Source organism: Aquarana catesbeiana, linkage group LG01, assembly GCF_042186555.1.
Source record: "Aquarana catesbeiana isolate 2022-GZ linkage group LG01, ASM4218655v1, whole genome shotgun sequence".
Taxonomy (NCBI): Eukaryota; Metazoa; Chordata; class Amphibia; order Anura; family Ranidae; genus Aquarana; species Aquarana catesbeiana.
Window position 1 is genome coordinate 23,328,600 of NC_133324.1, and position 19,937 is coordinate 23,348,536.

Genomic DNA, 19,937 nt, shown 5'->3' on the forward strand with positions numbered 1-19,937 from the left:
GTTGGTGTTGTTTTCCTGATCCTATCACTACCGCAGGCAGCTACATTATTTAAACGTTAGTGTAGTGCGACCACTGCACAGTGTTCAGCTAAAGCTACAAGTTAGTGTAGTGTGACCTCTGCACAGTGTTCAGCTAAAGCTACAAGTTAGTGTAGTGCGACTTCTGCACAGTGTTTAGCTAAAGCTACAAGTTACTGTAGTGCGACCTCTGCACAGTGTTCAGCTAAAGCTACCTGTAGAAAGTTGGTGTTGTTTTCCTGATCCTATCACTACCGCAGGCAGCTACATTATTTACACGTTAGTGTAGTGCGACCACTGCACAGTGTTCAGCTAAAGCTACCTGTAGAAGGTTGGTGGTGTTCTCCTGATCCTATCACTACCGCAGGCAGCTACATTATTTACACGTTAGTGTAATGCGACCTCTGCACAGTGTTCAGCTAAAGCTACAAGTTAGTGTAGTGTGACCTCTGCACAGTGTTCAGCTAAAGCTACAAGTTAGTGTAGTGCAACTTCTGCACAGTGTTCAGCTAAAGCTACAAGTTAGTGTAGTGCGACCTCTGCACAGTGTTCAGCTAAAGCTAAAAGTTAGTGTAGTGCGACCTCTGCACAGTGTTCAGCTAAAGCTACAAGTTAGTGTAGTGCGACCTCTGCACAGTGTTCAGCTAAAGCTACAAGTTAGTGTAGTGCGACCTCTGCACAGTGTTCAGCTAAAGCTACAAGTTAGTGTAGTGTGACCTCTGCACAGTGTTCAGCTAAAGCTATAAGTTAGTGTAGTGCGACCTCTGCACAGTGTTCAGCTAAAGCTACCTGTAGAAGGTTGGTGGTGTTTTCCTGATCCTATCACTACCGCAGGCAGCTACATTATTTACACGTTAGTGTACTGCGATCTCTGCACAGTGTTCAGCTAAAGCTACAAGTTAGTGTAGTGCGACCTCTGCACAGTGTTCAGCTAAAGCTACAAGTTAGTGTAGTGTGACCTCTGCACAGTGTTCAGCTAAAGCTATAAGTTAGTGTAGTGCGACCTCTGCACAGTCTTCAGCTAAAGCTACCTGTAGAAGGTTGGTGGTGTTTTCCTGATCCTATCACTACCGCAGGCAGCTACATTATTTACACGTTAGTGTACTGCGATCTCTGCACAGTGTTCAGCTAAAGCTACAAGTTAGTGTAGTGAGACCTCTGCACAGTGTTCAGCTAAAGCTACAAGTTAGTGTAGTGCGACTTCTGCATAGTGTTCAGCTAAGGCTACAAGTTAGTGTAGTGCGATCTCTGCACAGTGTTCAGCTAAAGTTACAAGTTAGTGTAGTGCGACCTCTGCACAGTGTTCAGCTAAAGCTACAAGTTACTGTAATGCGACCTCTGCACAGTGTTCAGCTAAAGCTACCTGTAGAAGGTTGGTGTTGTTTTCCTGATCCTATCACTACCGCAGGCAGCTACATTATTTAAACGTTAGTGTAGTGTGACCACTGCACAGTGTTCAGCTAAAGCTACAAGTTAGTGTAGTGTGACCTCTGCACAGTGTTCAGCTAAAGCTACAAGTTAGTGTAGTGCGACTTCTGCACAGTGTTTAGCTAAAGCTACAAGTTACTGTAGTGCGACCTCTGCACAGTGTTCAGCTAAAGCTACCTGTAGAAAGTTGGTGTTGTTTTCCTGATCCTATCACTACCGCAGGCAGCTACATTATTTACACGTTAGTGTAGTGCGACCACTGCACAGTGTTCAGCTAAAGCTACCTGTAGAAGGTTGGTGGTGTTCTCCTGATCCTATCACTACCGCAGGCAGCTACATTATTTACACGTTAGTGTAATGCGACCTCTGCACAGTGTTCAGCTAAAGCTACAAGTTAGTGTAGTGTGACCTCTGCACAGTGTTCAGCTAAAGCTACAAGTTAGTGTAGTGCGACCTCTGCACAGTGTTCAGCTAAAGCTACAAGTTAGTGTAGTGCGACCTCTGCACAGTGTTCAGCTAAAGCTACAAGTTAGTGTAGTGCGACCTCTGCACAGTGTTCAGCTAAAGCTACAAGTTAGTGTAGTGCGACCTCTGCACAGTGTTCAGCTAAAGCTACAAGTTAGTGTAGTGCGACCTCTGCACAGTGTTCAGCTAAAGCTACAAGTTAGTGTAGTGTGACCTCTGCACAGTGTTCAGCTAAAGCTATAAGTTAGTGTAGTGCGACCTCTGCACAGTGTTCAGCTAAAGCTACCTGTAGAAGGTTGGTGGTGTTTTCCTGATCCTATCACTACCGCAGGCAGCTACATTATTTACACGTTAGTGTACTGCGATCTCTGCACAGTGTTCAGCTAAAGCTACAAGTTAGTGTAGTGCGACCTCTGCACAGTGTTCAGCTAAAGCTACAAGTTAGTGTAGTGTGACCTCTGCACAGTGTTCAGCTAAAGCTATAAGTTAGTGTAGTGCGACCTCTGCACAGTCTTCAGCTAAAGCTACCTGTAGAAGGTTGGTGGTGTTTTCCTGATCCTATCACTACCGCAGGCAGCTACATTATTTACACGTTAGTGTACTGCGATCTCTGCACAGTGTTCAGCTAAAGCTACAAGTTAGTGTAGTGAGACCTCTGCACAGTGTTCAGCTAAAGCTACAAGTTAGTGTAGTGCGACTTCTGCATAGTGTTCAGCTAAGGCTACAAGTTAGTGTAGTGCGATCTCTGCACAGTGTTCAGCTAAAGTTACAAGTTAGTGTAGTGCGACCTCTGCACAGTGTTCAGCTAAAGCTACAAGTTACTGTAATGCGACCTCTGCACAGTGTTCAGCTAAAGCTACCTGTAGAAGGTTGGTGTTGTTTTCCTGATCCTATCACTACCGCAGGCAGCTACATTATTTAAACGTTAGTGTAGTGCGACCACTGCACAGTGTTCAGCTAAAGCTACAAGTTAGTGTAGTGTGACCTCTGCACAGTGTTCAGCTAAAGCTACAAGTTAGTGTAGTGCGACTTCTGCACAGTGTTTAGCTAAAGCTACAAGTTACTGTAGTGCGACCTCTGCACAGTGTTCAGCTAAAGCTACCTGTAGAAAGTTGGTGTTGTTTTCCTGATCCTATCACTACCGCAGGCAGCTACATTATTTACACGTTAGTGTAGTGCGACCACTGCACAGTGTTCAGCTAAAGCTACCTGTAGAAGGTTGGTGGTGTTCTCCTGATCCTATCACTACCGCAGGCAGCTACATTATTTACATGTTAGTGTAATGCGACCTCTGCACAGTGTTCAGCTAAAGCTACAAGTTAGTGTAGTGTGACCTCTGCACAGTGTTCAGCTAAAGCTACAAGTTAGTGTAGTGCGACCTCTGCACAGTGTTCAGCTAAAGCTACAAGTTAGTGTAGTGCGACCTCTGCACAGTGTTCAGCTAAAGCTACAAGTTAGTGTAGTGCGACCTCTGCACAGTGTTCAGCTAAAGCTACAAGTTAGTGTAGTGCGACCTCTGCACAGTGTTCAGCTAAAGCTACAAGTTAGTGTAGTGTGACCTCTGCACAGTGTTCAGCTAAAGCTATAAGTTAGTGTAGTGCGACCTCTGCACAGTGTTCAGCTAAAGCTACAAGTTAGTGTAGTGCGACTTCTGCATAGTGTTCAGCTAAGGCTACAAGTTAGTGTAGTGCGATCTCTGCACAGTGTTCAGCTAAAGTTACAAGTTAGTGTAGTGCGACCTCTGCACAGTGTTCAGCTAAAGCTACAAGTTACTGTAATGCGACCTCTGCACAGTGTTCAGCTAAAGCTACCTGTAGAAGGTTGGTGTTGTTTTCCTGATCCTATCACTACCGCAGGCAGCTACATTATTTAAACGTTAGTGTAGTGCGACCACTGCACAGTGTTCAGCTAAAGCTACAAGTTAGTGTAGTGTGACCTCTGCACAGTGTTCAGCTAAAGCTACAAGTTAGTGTAGTGCGACTTCTGCACAGTGTTTAGCTAAAGCTACAAGTTACTGTAGTGCGACCTCTGCACAGTGTTCAGCTAAAGCTACCTGTAGAAAGTTGGTGTTGTTTTCCTGATCCTATCACTACCGCAGGCAGCTACATTATTTACACGTTAGTGTAGTGCGACCACTGCACAGTGTTCAGCTAAAGCTACCTGTAGAAGGTTGGTGGTGTTCTCCTGATCCTATCACTACCGCAGGCAGCTACATTATTTACACGTTAGTGTAATGCGACCTCTGCACAGTGTTCAGCTAAAGCTACAAGTTAGTGTAGTGTGACCTCTGCACAGTGTTCAGCTAAAGCTACAAGTTAGTGTAGTGCGACCTCTGCACAGTGTTCAGCTAAAGCTACAAGTTAGTGTAGTGCGACCTCTGCACAGTGTTCAGCTAAAGCTACAAGTTAGTGTAGTGCGACCTCTGCACAGTGTTCAGCTAAAGCTACAAGTTAGTGTAGTGCGACCTCTGCACAGTGTTCAGCTAAAGCTACAAGTTAGTGTAGTGTGACCTCTGCACAGTGTTCAGCTAAAGCTATAAGTTAGTGTAGTGCGACCTCTGCACAGTGTTCAGCTAAAGCTACCTGTAGAAGGTTGGTGGTGTTTTCCTGATCCTATCACTACCGCAGGCAGCTACATTATTTACACGTTAGTGTACTGCGATCTCTGCACAGTGTTCAGCTAAAGCTACAAGTTAGTGTAGTGTGACCTCTGCACATTGTTCAGCTAAAGCTACAAGTTAGTGTAGTGCGACCTCTGCACAGTGCTCAGCTAAAGCTACAAGTTAGTGTAGTGCGACCTCTGCACAGTGTTCAGCTAATGCTACAAGTTAGTGTAGTGCGACCTCTGCACAGTGTTCAGCTAAAGCTACAAGTTACTGTAGTGTGACCTCTGCACAGTGTTCAGCTAAAGCTACCTGTAGAAGGTTGGTGTTGTTTTCCTGATCCTATCACAAAAACAGGCAGCTACATTATTTATATGTTAGTGTAGTGCAACCTCTGCACAGTGTTCAGTTAAAGCTACCTGTAGAAGATTGGTGGTGTTTTCCTGATCCTATCACTACCGCAGGCAGCTACATTATTTACACGTTAGTGTAGTGCGACCTCTGCACAGTGTTCAGCTAAAGCTACCTGTAGAAGGTTGGTGGTGTTTTTCTGATCCTATCACTACCGCAGGCAGCTACATTATTTACACGTTAGTGTAGTGCGACTCTGCACAGTGTTCAGCTAAAGCTACAAGTTAGTGTAGTGCAACCTCTGCACAGTGTTCAGCTAAAGCTACCTGTAGAAGGTTGGTCTTGTTTTACTGATCCTATCACTACCGCAGGCAGCTACATTATTTACACGTTAGTGTAGTGCGACCTCTGCACAGTGTTCAGCTAAAGCTACCTGTAGAAGATTGGTGGTGTTCTCATACTAATAATACTACGGGCAGGCAGTTGATTTTGCTAGCTGCAGTATCAGTATATATATATATATACATATATATATATATATATATATATATATATATATATATATATATATATCCCAGCTTAGTGCAGCTACATCTCACTGCAGGCCATTAGTATGTCTGGAAGCCCAACAAGGAGAGGCAGACAGTCACAAGCCAATAAAAGGGCAAGCAGGCTCTGTGTCTAGAGGCAACAGTGCTGGTGGTGGACACGGTGCATCCTCATTAGCACGTGGCCATGGGACACGCTTGGCCTTTTTTTCGGCAGCTGGCCGTGTTGAGCCGCAACATGTGGAAGACTTGGTCGAATGGATGACCAAGCCGTCCTCATCCTCCTCATCCTCTCTCACCCATGCTCAGGGTACTTTGTCTGGCAAAGCAGCTGCCAACGCGGCCTCTTCCCTCGGCTCAATGGCATCAGTTACTCCTTCCCTAGCCCCACCATGTCCTCCTGAGGATTCCCTCGAACTGTTTGACCACAGTGTTGGGTACATGCTCCAGGAGGATGCCCAGCAATTTGAAGCCTCTGATGATGATACTGAGCTAGATGAAGCCAGTATCGTGAGCACGGACAGAGGGGGTGCCCAAGAAGGACAGCAATCTGGCAGTCATGTTCCCCCTGCTGCAGCATACTACCAGGTTTGCTCCAGTGATGAGGAGGGAGGGGATGATGAGGTCACTGACTCAACATGGGTGCCTGATAGGAAAGAGGAGGAGGAGGAGGCACATCACCAACGAGGCAGGATGCCCTCCAGGGGCCAGCCTAAGGGCAGCACACTGACTGCATCACACCTCAGAGCTCCGCATGTGCAGCGCGCTGCTGTCTTTGCGCGTTATTCCAAAAGTTCTTTGGTGTGGGCCTTATTTGAGACGAGTGCATCAGATGGCACCGCTGCTATTTGCAACATATGTCTCAAGCGTATCTCGCGTGGCCAAAACATCTCCCGCTTGGGCACCACATGCTTGACCAGACATATGTTGACCTGCCATGCACTTCGTTGGCAAGCGTACCTAAAAGACCCACACCAAAAAACAAAGAGGACCTCTCCTTACTGCTCATCAGCTGGGATCTCCAACCCCACTATACCTTCAGTCCTCTCTGAGACCTGCACTGAGAGGAATGAAGGTGTAGAATTAGGTGTGTCACAGCCAAGTACTTGCGGGCAATCTGCTATCGGTACACCGACGTCATATCGTACCAGGCAAATTTCCCTGCCCCAGCTGCTGCACCGCAAAAAGAAGTTCGCTCCCCGCCATCCACATGCCCAATGGTTGAATGCTAGCTTGGCAAAATTGCTAGCACTTCAACTGCTGCCTTTTCAGCTGTAGACTCTGCCCCCTTCCGTGAGTTTGTGGAATGTGTGGTTCCTCAGTGGCAGGTTCCCAAACACCACTTTTTCTCACGGAAGGCAATTCCGGCTCTCTACCGGCATGTGGAAGGCAATGTCTTGGCCTTGATGGACAGGGCGGTCAGTGGTAAGGTGCATATTACCGCTGACTCATGGTCCAGCAGGCATGGACAGGAATGTTACCTAAGTTTCACGGCGCATTGGGTGACTCTTCTGGCAGCTGGGAAAGATGCAGGACAAGGTGTAGTAGTGTTGGAGGTTGTTCCGCCAACACGCCTCCAAAATGCTACTACTAGTGATTCTGACACACTTCTCTCCTCCACCCCCTCCTCTTCTTCTTCCTCCATGGCCTCTTCCTGTGCTTTGTCCTTGGAACCAGCGGTGCTCCGTAGGTGTTCAAGGGGCTATGCAAGTACGCAGGCCAAAAGATGCCATGCGGTGCTTGAGCTGGTGTGCTTGGGGGACAGGAACCACACTGGGGCAGAGGTTCTGTCAGCTCTGCAGGGGCAGGTTCAGAGGTGGTTGACGCCACGCCAACTTAAGGCAGGAATGGTGGTTTGCGACAATGGCACCAACCTCCTCTCCGCCCCCCGACAGGGACAAATGACCCATGTGCCCCGTTTGGCTCACGTCCTTAACTTGGTGGTGCAGCGGTTCTTGGGCAGGTACCCGGGCTTACAGGATGTCCTGAGGCAGGCCAGGAAAGTCTGTGTGCATTTCCGCAGGTCATATAATGCCAGTGCTCGGCTGGCAGACCTCCAAAAGGAATTTAACCTGCCCAAGAACCGCCTAATCTGTGATATGCCCACCAGCTGGAACTCAAGGTTGGCCATGCTGCAGCGGCTGCACATGCAGCAGAGGGCCATCAATGAGTACCTGTGTGACTTTGGCACCAGGACAGGGTCAGGGGAGCTTGTTTTTTTTCCCCAAGCCAGTGGGCCATGATCAGAGATGCATGCACTGTCCTGTCACCATTTGAGGAGGCCACGAGGATGGTGAGCAGTGACAGTGCATGCATCAGTGACACTGTCCCCCTTGTACACCTGTTGGAGCACATGCTGCGTGGAATAATGGACAGGGCACTTGAGGCAGAACAGAGACTGGAAGAGGAGGACTTCCTTAACTCTCAAGGCCCCCTTTATCCAGACAGTGTTCCTGCCGATCACACAGGAAGAGGACGAGGTGGAGGAGGAGGATCGTGTCGGTATGGAGGTGGAGCCACGCACTCAGCATCAGCAGCAGTCTTTAAGGGATCATTTACAGTCCCAAGAAACACATGGACTTGTACGTGGCTGGGAGTAGATGGCTGCGGATCATGTCGTCCTTAGTGACCCAGAGGACTCCGGACCGAATGCCTCAGTAAACCTACGCTGCATGGCCTCCCTGATCCTGCAAAGCTTGCGGAAAGATCCTCGTATTCGTGGTATCAAGGAGAAGGAACAATACTGGCTGGCAACCCTCCTTGATCCACGTTACAAGGGTAAGGTTGCGGACCTTATCTTGCCATTGCATAGGGAGCAGAGGATGGAACATCTTCGGGAGGCCTTGCAGAAAGGTCTGTGCAAGGCGTTCCCAGAGACTGGAAGGTTACAAACTCCTGTTTCTGGACAACGTGTTGCTGAGGCTTCGGTCAGTCAAAGAAGGAGCGGTGGAGAAGGTGGCCATCTGACTGATGCGTTCAGACAATTTCTTAGTCCGCAGCCCAAAGGTATGATCGATTCCAGCAACCATCGCCAGCATCTGTTTTACATGGTGCAGGAATACATAGGGGCAAGATCTGACTTGGACACCTTTCCCACTGAAAATCCTCTGGGTTACTGGGTCTTGAGGATGGATCACTGGCCAGAGCTTGCACAGTATGCAATTGAGCTACTGGCCTGTCCTGCATCCAGCGTTCCTTCGGAACGCACATTCAGTGCTGCTGGAGGCTTTGTAATCGATCACAGGGTGTGTCTGTCCACCGACTTGGTCAATCAACTGACCTTCATAAAAATGATTCAGTCTTGGATCACCAACAGCTACCAAGCACCTGATGCTGATTTAACATAATAATTTTTTTTTAAATGTCAGATCCCTTAAAAGTCTGCCTATGCTGATGCTGAGTGATGTTATGCTGAGTAATTATCCTCTTCCTTCTCAATGATCATGCTGATAGCTTGTAAGAACATTTCTGGTTCTGGGCGCCATCACCAGTGCCTAAGGCCCAATTTTTCAGCCCCTGTTTAACAGGGGCATGTAATTACAATTTTTGATGCAATTCTGTGCAGCAGGGCTAGTTCCTGCGCTCCAACTAGAGTTTCTGTGAGGGGTTGCAGTGTTGTGACACCAGCACCAGTGCCTAAGGCCCAATTTCTCAGCCCCTGTTTAATAGGGGCGTGTAATTACAATTTTTGATGCAATTCTTTGCAGCAGGGCTAGTTCCTGCGCTCCAACTAGAGTATCTGTGAGGGGTTGCAGTGTCGTGGCACCAGCACCAGTGCCTAAGGCCCAATTTTTCAGCCCCTGTTTAACAGGGCGTGTAATTACAATTTTTGATGCAATTCTTTGCAGCAGGGCTAGTTCCTGCACTCCAACTAGAGTATCTGTCAGGAGTTGCAGTGTTGTGGCACCAGCACCAGTGCCTAAGGCCCAATTTTTCAGCCCCTGTTCAACAGGGACATGTAATTAGAATTCTTGATCTAATATTTCACAGCAGGGTCCATTTCTGTGCCCACCAAGAGTAACTGTGAGGACTTACAGTTTTGTGGCTCCAGCACCACCACCACCACCATCACCACCAAAGGCCCAATTTTTCTGCCCCTGTTCAACAGGGGCATGTAATTACAATTCTTGATCTAATATTTCACAGCAGGACCCTGTGAGGGCTTACAGTGTTGTGGCCACAACACCTAAGGCCCAAATTTCTGCTGAGTATATAGGGCAGGCCCCTACTTTCAAACATCCAACTTACAAACGACTCCAACTTGCAAACGGAAGGAGACAACAGGAAGTGAGATGAAATCTACCCCTAGGAAGGGAAATTCTCTCCTGTAAGAGTTAATATGGGAACAACTTTTCTCCTTTACACTGATGCTTTATCACCAATCCTTGTTTCACTAAAAACCCCAAATCTTCAAAAAACATTTGTCATTGGGACAAAAAGTGAGGTGAAATCTTCTGAAGAGGAGCACAGACAGCAAAACAAATGTCACAGGGGTGATAACCCTTCCCTATGTTTTCCAAAAAGCTTAAAATAGATTTTTTGGCTGGAGCTAAACAAGTTAAAAATGTACCAGTTCAAAATTACAAACAGATTCTACTTAACAACAAACCTACAGTCCTTGTCTTGTTTGCACCGCCTGTATACTGCTGTTCAGAGTATATAGGGTCTGGGGGCCCCACACCTTTCCTTTTTTAATTTGGGTGCGGGGTTCCCCTTAATATCCATACAAGACCCAAAGGGCCTGGTAATGGACTGGGGGGGTACCCATGCCGTTTCTCTCACTAATTTTCATCCATATTGCCAGGACCCGACATTACATTAACTACTTCCATACAGGGCATTTTCACCCCCTTCCTGCCCAAGCCAATTTTCAGCTTTCAGCGCTGTCGCACTTTGAATAACAATTGCGCGGTCATACTACACTGTACCCAAATGAAATTTTTATAATTTTTTCCCCACTAATAGAGCTTTCTTTTGGTGGTATTTGATCACCCCTGCGATTTTTATTTCTTGTGCTATAAACAAAACAAGAGTGACAAGTTTGAAAAAACACAATATTTTTTACTTTTTGCTATAATAAGTATCCAAATTTTTTTTTTAAACAAATTTTTTCCTCATTTTAGGCCGATACGTATTCTTCTACATATTTTTGGTAAAAAATATCGCAATAAGCGTATATTTATTGGTTTGCGCAAAAGTTATAGCGTCTACAAAATAAGGGGATAGATTTATAGCATTTTTATTATTATTTTTTTTTTCTACTAGTAATGGCAACGATCTGCGGTTGTTTCGGACAATTTTGACACATTTTTGGGACCATTCACATTTATACAGCGATCCGTGCTATAAAAATGCATTGATTACTGTATAAATGTGACTGGCAATGAAGGGGTTAACCAGGAGGGGGCGCTGTAGGGGTTAATGTGTTGCTAGGGAGTGATTCTAACTGTGTGGGGAGGGGATTCACAAGGGGAGGAGACCGATCGGTGTTCCTCTGTGCAAGGAACACACCATCGGTCTCCTCCCATCTGACAGGACGTAGATCTGTGTGTTTACACACACAGATCCACGGTCCTGCTCGGTTACCGGGCAATCACGGGTGCCTGGCGGACATCGTGGACGCCGGGCACGCGCACCGGGACCCGAGCGATGCGGCGGGTGCGCACGCGTGCCACCGGCGGTGCGCACGCACCCCCTGGGCTGCCTGGAAGGCTGCGCCATCATATGATGGCGGCCCAGGATAACAGCTGCACCGTCCCGCCGTCGTATGACGGCGGGCGGGCAGCAAGTGGTTAAAGTCGCAAGCAGTTTTAAATGACTTATTCCTTTAAAAATGTCATTTTGTGCAGGGACTGTTCTAAGCACGGGAAACACGCGCCACTTTACAGGCATACTATAGACACCCCCCAGGTATGATATTTAAAGGGATATTTCACTTTTTTTTTTTTTTCCTCTCTTTTCCTTCTACCTTTTCTTTTTATGCTTTTTTCTGAATATTATCATTTCTTCCTTCAATTAAGCTATCCTGCACTATAATGTTCTAGCAGTTTTATAGTTTTACCTGCGAACCTGCTATTTAAATTGTTTTTGAGAATTTTTCAGTTTGGATATTGTAGCTGCCACTGTTGTGGCTGTCTCAAAATGTATTTCTTGCATTATGATTGCTCTTCACTTGTTATGAACATAGTGCTCATATTCTTAAATTAGTTTTTTCTTGGTCTTTGGAAAAAATGATCACTACAAATTGTTATTTGAAATAATAAAATAAAACACACTGTGCAGTTTGGTATAATGTTGTTTAATGTACATGTCACACCAGTAGGCCATTTCGGCCCCCATAATTCTGTCTAAAAAACTCAAATTTTGTGTCCTGTCTTATCGCCATAACGCATTGGTTGCTTGCCCTCCAGGATTAGAGGAATGAGAGCTTTTCCTCATTTAAATCCCAGCACATGAGCAGTGTGCTCTCTCCCTGTCAGCCCTAGAGAAGACATCTGTGCATGAGTGCATGCTGGCCCCACTCCCTGGGTGATGTCAGTGGTCTCGCCTCAGCTTTCCTACAACAGCCACACATGTGTTCTCCATGCGTGTGTTTGAATTTGCTTATATGCGAGGGGGTTGGGGCTGCAGTTAAAACATTTTTGAAATTTTTTGTAAATTTTTAATTATGTTATTGGAATTTACATTTTAATCCTTTTTTTATGTTTTTTTTCAGTTAATTTTATCACAAGGGAGCTAAGAAGCTCTGAGCATTACTGGTTTCAAAGCTGTCAGAATCTTATCCTGTTTCCCTGAAAATAAAACCTAGCGTGATTGTCAATGATGGCTGCAATATAAGCCCTACCCCCTAAATAAGCCCTAGTTAAAATCCTTTTAGGTCTTATTTTCAGGGTAGGGCTTATTTTCGGGGAAAAAGGGTAGGGCTTATTTGGGGGGTAGGGCTTATATTGCAGCCATCACCGACAATCACGCTAGGTCTTATTTTCGGGGAAACAGGGTAGCTGAAATGCCGGGTAATCTGGCAACAAGGGCCTCATCCCCACAACCCTTGGCTGTGGTTGTGGGGGTCTGTGGGCAGGGGGCTTATCGGAATCTGGAAGACCCCTTCAACAAGGGGCCCCCAGATCCTGCTCCCCCCCATGTGAATGAGTATGGGGCACATTGTAGCCATACTCATTCACCAAAAAAGTGTCAAGAAGAAATAAAAGCACACACACACACACAGTATTTGACAATTTAAAAATAAAAAAACAATGTTCCCCCGATGTAGATACATCATCAGTCATGACATCTGCCACACCGCTGGACATAAAAAAATAAAACAATAAGAGCTCTGCCCGCAACAAAGGCTAACCGCCAACTGCCTGCTCTGCTGTTTGACAGCTCTTAAATTGGTAAGGGGCGGGGCAACCCATGTAATGTCACCAATCCAGCATGCAACGATCAGTGTAGTCACACAGGGGCAGTGCCACCAGGTGATGTTGCCAGGTGACTCTGCTCCTTACCTATTTAAGAACTGTCAGTTGTGGAGCAGGCAGTTGGCGGTTAGTCTTCGTCGCGGGCGGCACTCTTTTTCTTTTTTTTCAGGTCCAGCGGTGTGGTGGGCATCATGATTGACAATGGATCTACATTCGGGGGACATTGGTTTTTTATTTTTAATAAAGGAAATGTCAAAAACTGTGTGTGTTTTTATTTCTTTTGACGCTTTTTTGAATCTAGTGATAGTTCAGTCAGTGTGAGTGTAGTGAGTGACCATTCATTTTTTACTTTAGTGTCACTTTAGTGTGAACCTAGTGAGAGTTCAGTCAGTCCGAGTGTAGTGACCATTTATTTTTACATTAGTGTCAGTTTATTTTGTCTGGGCAGGTTTACTGCAGTATAGTTCAGTGAGTTAGTGCACATTTATCGCCGTGTATTTTAGTGCATTACGTGCCGTTGAACGCAATGTATTTCAGTGCATTAGTGCACATTAAACGTAGTATATTTCAGTACGTTACTGCAAGTTTGGCGCCATATGTTTCAGTGCGTTACGTGCCACTTAACGCAGTATATTTCAGTGCATTGCTGCAAGTTTAACAACATATATTTCAATGCGTTAAGTGCCGTTTAATGCAGTAGATTTCAGTGCGTTACTGCAACTTTAACACCATATATTTCAATGCGTTACATGCCATTTAAAGCACTATATTTCTGTGCGTTACTGCAAGTTTAATGTAGTGCATTATGTGCCATGTAACACAGTGTATTTCTGTGCGTTAGTGCACGTTTAATGCAGTATATTTCAGTGCGTTACTGCAAGTTTAACGATGTATATTTCAGTGCGTTACGCACCGTTTAACGCAGTATATTTCAGTGCGTTACTGCAAGTTTAACACTGTGTATTGTAGTGCGTTATGTGCTGTTTGACGCAGTATATTTCTGTGCATTAGTGCATGTTTAATGCAGTATATTTCAGTGCATTACTGCAAGTTTTCCATTGTATATTTCAGTGCGTTACGTGCCGTTTAACGCAGTATATTTCAGTGCATTACTGCAAGTTTACTACTGTATTTTTCAGTACATTACCTGCCACGTAACACAGTATATTTCTGTAAATTAGTGCAAGTTTAATGCCTTATATTTCAGTGTGTTACGTGCTGTTTAACGCAGTATATTTCAGTGCATTACTGCAAGTTTAACGATGTATAATTCAGTACGTTACGCACCGTTTAACGCAGTATACTGTATTTCAGTGCGTTACTGCAAGTTTAACACTGTGTATTGTAGTGCGTTATGTGCTGTTTAACGCAGTATATTTCTGTGCATTAGTGCACGTTTAATGCAGTATATTTCAGTGCATTACGGCAAGTTTTCCATCGTATATTTCAGTGCGTTACGTGCCGTTTAACGCAGTATATTTCAGTGCGTTACTGCAAGTTTACTACTGTATTTTTCAGTACATTACGTGACATGTAACACAGTATATTTCTGTGCATTAGTACAAGTTTAATGCCGTATATTTCAATGCGTTACGTGCTGTTTAACGCAGTATATTTCAGTGCATTACTGCAAGTTTAACGTTGTGTATTGCAGTGCATTATGTGCCGTTTAATGCAGTGTATTTCTGTGCGTTAGTGCACGTTTAATGCAGTATATTTCAGTGCGTTACTGCAAGTTTAATGCTGTATATCAGTGCATTACGTGCTGTTTAATGCAGTGTATTTCAGTGCGTTACTGACAGTTTAACACTGTACTGTATATTTCAATGTGTTACGTGCCGTTTAACGCAGTATACAGTATGTCACAAAAATGAGTACACCCCTCACATTTATGTAAATATTTCATTCTTTTCATGTGACAACACTGAAGAAATTACACTTTGCTAAAATGTAAAGTAGTGAGTGTACAGCTTGTATAACAGTGTAAATTTGTTTTCCCATCAAAATAACATAACACACAGCCATTAATGTCTAAACCGCTGGCAACAAAAGTAAGTACACCCCTAAATGAAAATGTCCAAATTGGGCACAAAGTGTACATTTTTTGTGTGGCCACCTTTATTTTCCAGCACTGCCTTAACACTCTTGGGCATGGAGTTCATAAGAGCTTCACAGGTTGTCACTGGAGTACTCTTTCACTCCTCCATGACAAAATCACAAAACTGGGGGATGTTAGAGACCTTGCGCTCCTCCACCTTCCATTTGAGGATGCCCCACAGATGCTTAATAGGGTTTAGGTTTGAAGACATGCTTGGCCAGTCCATCACCTTTACCCTCAGCTTCTTTAGCAAGGCAGTGGTTGTCTTGGAGGTGTGTTTGGGGTCAATTTCAGTCTCCAAAGGGAGGGGATCATGCTTTGCTTCAGTATTTCACAGTATGTTTTGGCATTCATGGTTCACTCAATGAACTGTAGCTCCCCAGTGCTGGCAGCACTCATGCAGCCCCAGACCATGACACTCCCACCACCATGCTTGACTGTAGGCAAGACACACTTGTCTTTGTACTCCTCACCTGGTTGCCGTTAAAACATGATTGACACCATATGAACCAAATAAGTTTATCTTGGTCTCATCAAACCACAGTACACGGTTCCAGTAACCCATGTTCTTAGTCTGCTTGTCTTCAGCTAACTGTTTGTGGGCTTTCTTGTGCATAATCTTTAGAAGAGGCTTCCATCTGAGACGACAGCCATGCAGACCATATTGATGCAGTGTGCGGCATATGGTCTGAGCACTAGCAGGCAGACCCCCACCCCTTCAACCTATGCAGCAATTCTGGCAGCACTCTTACATCTATTTCCCAAAGACAACCTCTGGATACAACGCTGAGCATGTGCACTCAACTTCTATGGTCAACCATGGCGAGGCCTGTTCTGAGTGGAACCTGTCCTGTTAAACCGCTGTATGGTCTTGGCCACCATGCTGCAGCTCAGTTTCAGGGTCATGGCAATCTTCTTATAGCCTAGGCCATCTTTATGTAGTGCAACAATTTTATTTTTCAGACCCTCAGAGAGTTCTTTGCCATGAGGTGCCATGTTGAACTTCCAGTGACCAGTATGAGAGAGTGAGAGTGATAATACCAAATTTAACACACCTGCTCCCCATTCACACCTAAGACCTTGTAACACTAGTGAGTCACATGACACCGGGGAGGGAAAATGGCTAATTGGGCCCAATTTGGACATTTTCACTTAGGGGTGTACTCACTTTTGTTGCCAACAGTTTAGACATTAATGGCTGTGTGTTGAGTTATTTACACTGTTATACAAGCTGTACACTCACTACTTTATATTGTAGCAAAGTGACATTTCTTCAGTGTTGTCACATGAAAAGATATAATAAAATATTTACAAAAATGTGAGGGGTGTACTCACTTTTGTGAGATACTGTATTTCAGTGCGTTACTGCAAGTTTGGCACCATATGTTTCAGTGCGTTATGTGCCACTTTACACAATATATTTCAGTGGGTTACTGCAAGTTTTGCGCCATATATTTCAGTGTGTTATGTGCCGTTTAATGCAGTATATTTCAGTGGGTTGCTGCAAGTTTTACGCCATATATTTCAGTGCGTTACATGCCATTTAACGCCGTATATTTCAGTGCATTACTGCAAGTTTAATGCTGTATATTTCAGTGCGTTATGTGCCATGTAACGCAGTGTATTTCTGTGCATTAGTGCACGTTTAATGTAGTATATTTCAGTGCGTTACTGCAAGATTAACACTGTATATATCAGTGCATTACATGCTGTTTAATGCAGTATATTTCAGTGCGTTACTGCAAGTTTAACACGTGTATTGTAGTGTGTTACTTGCTGTTTAACACAGTATATTTCTGTGCGTTAGTGCATGTTTAGTGCAGTATATTTCAATGCATTACTGCAAGTATACGTCATATATTTCAGTGCGTTACAAGCCATTTAACACAGTATATTTTAGTGCGTTATTGCAAGTTTACCACTGTATTTTTCAGTGCGCTACGTGCCATGTAACGCAGTAAATTTCTGTGCATTAGTGCACGTTTAATGCAATATATTTCAGTGCATTACTGCAAGTTTAATGCCGTATATTTCAGTGTGTTATGTGCTGTTTAACACTGTATATTTCAGTGCATTACTGCATATTTAACAATGTATATTCCTGTGCGTTACGTGCTGTTTAATGCAGTATATTTCAATGCATTACTGCAAGTTTAATGCCGTATATTTCAGTGAGTTATGTGCTGAATAACGCAGTATATTTCAGTGCATTACTGCCAGTTTAACGCTGTATATTTCAATGCATTACGTGTCATTTAACACAGTATATTTCTGTGCATTAGTGCACTTTTAATGCCATATATTTCAGTGCATTGCATGCCGTTTAATGCAGTATATTTCTGTACGTTAGTGCACATTTAATGTAGTATTTTTCAGTGCATTACTGCAAGTTATGTGCTGGTTAACGCCGTATATTTCAGTGGGTTACTGCAAGTTTAACGCCATATATCTCAGTGTGCGTTATGTGCACGTTTAATGCAGTATATTTCAGTGCATTACTGCAAGTTCAATGCCATATAATTCAATGCGTTACATGCCGTTTAACACACTATATTTGTGTGCGTTAGTGCACGTTTAACACAGTATATTTCAGTGCATTACTGCAAGCTTAACGCTGTATATTTCAGTGCGTTACGTGCTGTTTAACGCAGTGTATATCAGTGTATTACTGCAAGTTTAATGCTGTATATTTCAGTGCATTGCGTGCTGTTTAATGTAGTATATTTCTATACATTAGCACATTTAATGTAGTATTTTTAGTGCATTACTGCAAGTTTAACGCCGTACATTTCAGTGCATTACGTGTTGTTTAACACAGTATTTGTCAGTGCGTTACTGCAAGTTTAACGCTGTATATTTCAGTGCATTACTGCAAGTTTAATGCTATATATTTCAGGCCGTTAGTGTATGTTTAACGTAGTATATTTCTGTGCGTTACTGCGCATTTGACGCAGTATATTGCAGCACGTTAGTGCAGTTTTACTGCAGTATATTATAGATTATCAGTGGAGTGTGTCTGTGGAGTGAGTACGCAAGTTAAAGTGCACCAAACACCACTTTCCATTGATCAAAGTGCATCCGCGTACACATTTCCACATCTTTATTACATTCTGTTAACAAGCACACCCCCCCATCATGTCTGGGAGGGCAATAAGAAGAAGCAGACATTCCCTTTGCACTGTGAGGGGGCCAGCAGCATATGTGTCCACAGGCAAAGGTGGACGTGGTCAGTCCTCATGCAGGGAATAATTTCCTCTGTGTAGTGATGTTGCCCATGCTATCCAGCCACAGCATGCAGAGGAGGTGGTAGACTGGCTTACTAAACCATCCTTATCTTCCTCATCTTCCGTCACCCAAGCAGAGACTAGTGCACAGTCCACTGCAGCTGCCAAAGTGGCTAAACCTGCCTCCTTGTCCACAGCTATCCCTGCCATAGCTCCAGCATCAGGCATGGAGGAGTCAGCTGAGGTATTTGAACAAAGCATCAGCCACTTGCTCCTTGACAATGCACAGCCATTACTTGATTCAGATGTTGATTCTGAGGTTGAGGAAGGCAGAAACATCAGCCTACAGAGAGGGGAGAACACTGGTACACAAATTGGCAGTCATGTTCCCCCAGCCGCAGTGTATTGCCAAGTTGTCTCCAGTGGTAATGAGGATGGAGGAGATGATGATGATGAGGTCACTGACGTGACTTGGGTGCTGGATAGAGCAGAGGAGGAAAGTGAGGGTGAGGCACAACCCTGAGGAGGCAGCCATCATGGAAGAGTAGAGAGCAGCCACCTTATTCTATCACATTGTGGAGCTGTTATCTCCTGGCCCACTTCCCACAGCTCAGATATCTGGGCCTTTTTTAGCACATGTGCAGCCGATTGCACTGTTGCAATTTGTTCACTTTGCCTCAAGCAAATCAAGCGTGACAAAAACACCAACCATTTGGGTACCACATGCTTGACAAGGTACTTAACCTCCCACCACTCAGCACATTGTCAAGAGCATCTGAAAGCCACACAAAAGGGGTGCAGTTCAGTTCTTCCTCCTTACTCACCTTAGTCTGCCCTCGCTATACCTCATGACCTCTCAGCAGCCTCCACTGACAGGGATGATGGTATAGCACAGGGTGTCCCAGGTCCTTGCAGCACATCTGCCAGTAGCACACCACCAGCTGTAGACTATAGCCAGCAAATTTCTCTACCCTCATCTGCTGCAGCAGAAAAAAAAATACAGTCTCTGCCATCCACATGCTCAGCTCCTAAATGCAAGCTTGTCAAAGCTGCTGGCTCTACAACTTCTCCCTTTCCGTCTGGTGGATTATGCCCCCTTCCATGAATTTACAGAGTATGCTGTACCATAATGGCAAGTTCCCAGTCGCTATTTCTTTCCATATAAGGCCATTCGAGCTCTGTGCTATCACGTGGAAGGTAATGTTGTGGTTCCCCAGACGACGCCATTTGTGGTGAAACGTACGTCGGGAGGTTGACGCTCTGACGTCATCGCCATTTTCAGTGTGGACGGGTGCTCGCTATGCCGGCTGGCTGTTTGCTGTACTTTTATATACTCATGTGAGTTTTCTATTTTTATCTATTAAATTGTTTTTGTCAGTATTACACTATGGCCAGTTCCTTTTTATTCACATGCTTGTGAGATGTCATTTTGGAGTACCTGCTGTATCCTCCGGTTCCTGCCGCAAGCAGTCCAGAACGCCAGTGGATCTCTCATACTGCCATTGAATACAAGCTGTTGTTGGCTTGCCTTGCGGTAAGCACATTATTTGCCTGGTGGTGGATCACGTAGTGTGGTGTGGTAAACTGATACTGAACACAAGCTGTTGCTAGCTTGCCTTGGGGTAAGCGCATTATTTACACGGAGTGTGGGGTCTCATCTTCACTACGGAGCTTGTTAGTGTTCACTCCAGGTATTCTTTTCCTGCTGTACCTTTATGCACTAGTGTAAGTTTTCTACCTTCTTTAACTTTAATTAGTTTGGCAGTATTACACTATGGCCAGTTT